We start from the raw sequence: 4,224 nt of genomic DNA, 5'->3' as shown, positions 1-4,224 counted from the left end.
ACCAGTACAAGATGGCCTGCGTACCTGAGGGACCGTCTCTCCCCATACGTTCAGCGAAGATCTCTTTGCTCTGTGAATACCAACATGATGGCTGTCCCTGGCCCCAGAGAGGTGCACCTGGCCTTGACCATAGCCAGGGCCAAAAAGTTGGAATGAATCATCACCAGAGACCCAGGCCCTTATAGAGCTTCCAAAGTCCCAAAGGGCCTGCAAGGAAGCACTCTTCCACCAGGCATTTGGTTGAGGCCCAGGGTTGCACTCTTGGCATCTGAAAGCCCCCCCCCCCTTTGCCTGACCTCCTGCTCAGGCTCTGCCTGAGCTGCTTTTCTGCCATTCATAACTGGGCCAATAATCTTAATTTTATTAATTTAACATCTGGCCCGGATAATAGTTAATATGTTGGGGTGATTTAAATGGAAATTTTAAGATTTAAACGTTTTTATTGTAGAATTTTTCTATGTTATAAGCAGCCCTGAGGCCTTTTTGGACAGGGGTAGCTTAGAAATGTAAAGTAATAAAATAAATAAATATATTTCCATATTCCTTTAACACTGTTTGCATTTTAGAGGCATGGAAGTTTGAATTAATACATCTTTCTTATTTATAGTACGTATAGATATATAGAGACACACACAATTGGAAAAAAATGAATTTGTACTTAGTATTTTGGCTTAATACAGAATAAAGAATTTAAATATGCATTTGTACTCCTTAGCAAAAATATTTGTACAAATAAACTGAACAGCATCGTTTCCATTTTGTAAAATATTTTGTCTAGTTATGTTACCAGAGGTCTTTGTTTGAGAATTTGGCTCAATGGCAAAGACACTATTGCTTAGCCCAATTCATAAAACTGTAACTAATCTAGCCAGACATACAATATTGACAAAGTTAAAGGTGTCTCCTTTAGTCTTTGCCAATTTTCCCCAAACTGAATACAGATGTATTTAGGAGAAAACTGTTGACAATAGGTTGGATATTAAAATAAATGGGAGGAAATACTACTAACTTGTTAATGAAAACATTTTGAATCCAGGTGACAAAAATAACAGAAATAAACCTTGGAAAACCATCCAGGAAGATAATAAAGCAAAATTAACCAAAGTAATTATAAAATACTTCTCCTACCAACTTATTCTTATCAGGAGGACTGTTTGTTATACTATTTTAATTTTGAAAATAAACCCAAACATCTTTGATATTTTCCTTTTTTCCTTTGAGCCATATAGACATTTCTAGATTTTTTCAACATGATCTTATCCAAATATATCCTCTATTTGATGACCATATATTAAATGGATTTTTGGAACTAGATTTTCACAAGCCTGAATGAATGAGTACATTTCATGTATGGCTTCCTCAAAAGACATTGCTGGCGATATTAATTCCTTTGGATAAGATCTACAGAGTTGAACATAACCTATTAGCTAAGTAAATCCCATTTGGTTTGTTACCATTAGGGAAGTTTTCTGCAGATCCCTTCTGGATATACAGGGCTGGATCTTATGAATCCCTTCTACTAAGATGGATCTTATTACTCCTTTTCCACTAAGCTTTGCTCCAACAGAGGAATACTTTTTTTCAACAAAGAAAATCTTGTCTCCATCCTAGGAAACTTTTCTTCATCCGAAAATAAAAATCCTTCTCCGGTGGAGAAAATCAATCTTTTGTTTCTAAGGAAGACTTAGCAGAAGAGAGTCATAGGATCAAACCCATATAAACCTGTTCTGCTCAAGGCTGAGATCCAAGGGTCTAGGCTGCAGTCAGGTTACTGGAGCTGGAACCAACAGTACTGTAGCTTAGATGTTGTTCCAGCAAAGGCTGAGGGTGAAACAAAGCCATAAATATCCTTGCACTCCAAAGCACTTCCTTCAAGTGGTCAGCACTCTCTGCATCTGAACCTTTGGTCTTTTTACATGGTGAAGAGGAGTCATGTCTCCTTACCTATGACACAGCCAGCTTTTTCCAAGCTGAAATTCATGGGTATCACTACAACCAAGCATCTCTTCTGTATTCATGGATAGCCAGGCATCCAGTTAACCCAGGCTTTCTCAACCAGGGTTTGAGGAGAGGAAGGGCAGGAATTATAAGCTACTTTGAGACCCCTTCAGGTAGTAAAAAGCAGGTTGCAAAAGAAAACAGCTTTTCCTCCTCCTCCTCCTCAATGAAAATGTAACAATATAAAAACAATCCTATAAACTGTGCCCAAACTATTAGTTATATGAGGAATGTGCAGAGAGTACAATTTCATGTTCCCAGACCTGTGACAGGAAAGCAGGGACAGCAGCTGAGCTGAGGGCTTGCTTGCTTCATGAATGCCATTGATCAGTTAGATGACAGGGCAGCCCTTCAAAGGTATGTGTGGCTGCAACTCTGACATCAGCATGGTCACCACAGTAGTGAGACTCTGGGAATGAAAGGGAGGAGCTTGCAAATGATGCTAATGGGATATTTAAGCCACAGCAGCCTCTAGCTAAGGATAAAAGATCCTGACTGTCTGTTGCCACAGAGATGGCAAACAGGAGAAGGAAGATGACTTAGAGGAGTGAAATGACTCCTACCTTGCGAACCTGAGGCTCTGAGAAAGGGTGACCATCAGGGAATAGCAGCACTACTGCCATTTGGCCCCCCCTCCCCAAGAGTTTCATATGAGTGGAATAATAGAAATCAATCTGGAAAATTGTTGACAGTCTGCCTAGTAAAAAATAAAGAGTTCTACTGAATATTTATTGTATGCGAGATTGTCATTCAAGACGAAAGTGTTGTTTGTTCATAAACTTACCTGATTCTGGGTCAATGGAATATCACCTTTAAGCAATATGGCGGGTACATTCTGTGTCAGGTATACTTTTGAGCAATAGTGATAAAACAATTGCTAGAGTAATATGGTTAACTAAAATGCCTCCTCTCTTCCCATATTTTCCTCCTGAGATAATGTTTACATCTAAAGTGTATAATGGCCTTATGGTATGAAGTTCCCAACAGTGTTGTGGTTCTGGAATCACAAAAGAATGATGCATTTTTAGCATCAACAAATTCTTTTTCTTAGGATGTCAAAATGCCAAACAATTGTTAAAGAAGTTGAGAAGTTGGATGACTTGCTATAGGCTTCATACAGATTTCAATGGTGCAGAGTTTAGGGGCCATTGCTTCAATTTAATACTTCCATCATGACACCACATTTTGATGGCTTTTCATAAAATACTTCCTAGAATAATGCTGGATAAACAATATGTTTATATATAGTAACCAGGCCCTTCCTGTATTCTTTTCATGACTAGTCTTCTGTGAATAACATTATTTGAAGCTATGACATCACAAAATCATTTTACTGCAGTTTTGAGGGGGCTCAATCTGAGAGATTTCCTCTGGCCTCCCAGTCCTGGCACTGAGTCTTCCTGATACTGAAGGAACTCCAATCTGTAACCCCATAGTATGGGATTGCTGGCTTTGGGTCGTTGGCTATCCTTCCTGCTGCTGTTGCATTCTTTACAGACCTGGTGTTATGCCCTCAGTATTTGCTGTATGTGGGCTGAACTATTCACTGCCTAAATAATTCCAACTACATTCTACTAAATCTGAACCAGATGTTCTGCTGACCCCCTTTTGCTCTCTAGTCAAGCTGCTTCTGTTGTTTTCCATAGGCAGACAGACATTCAGGTGACATTTCTCTGCTCATCAGCTTACTCATTCCCATTGCAGAGTTTGCCTGAATCAAAACAAACTATCAGTAGTGGTTCAAGTGTCTGCTTCACTCCGTAGTGACAGAGCCACGAAACGTTTTGCTGTTGCTTGAAGCTACTGATTGCACATGCTCCAATCTTGTGACAAGAGCTGAAAAACTCTTATCATCTATCTGTCCGCCTGTCTGATGCATAATATTTGCAATCGGGAGACACACAGAGTATCAAGTGTGCGAAAGAAACACTGGTTAAAAAAAAATAGGCAATTTTCAGGGAAGAGCTGATTTGTGCCTCTTTGTAGTCAGAGAGAAGGGGGTGTGAAACAATATCCCAATACCCTGCACTAAAAAACAGATGGCACCCAATCACTGTGTTTTCTGTGCAAAACTCCACCCCTTTAGTTTTGGCCGCAGAACAGACCCTTGGAAAGGGCTGCGTTTTCTGGATCACACAGACTGTAACATATAAAAGCTGTTAGCAGCTCCTGTGGCCAGCAGCTAGAAAGCTTGCAGAGTTCTCTCTCTCTCTCTCTCTCTCTCTC

The sequence above is a fragment of the Paroedura picta genome, chromosome 9 (assembly GCF_049243985.1).
Source record: "Paroedura picta isolate Pp20150507F chromosome 9, Ppicta_v3.0, whole genome shotgun sequence".
NCBI classification, from domain to species: domain Eukaryota; kingdom Metazoa; phylum Chordata; class Lepidosauria; order Squamata; family Gekkonidae; genus Paroedura; species Paroedura picta.
Note: the sequence above shows the minus strand (reverse complement) of the source record.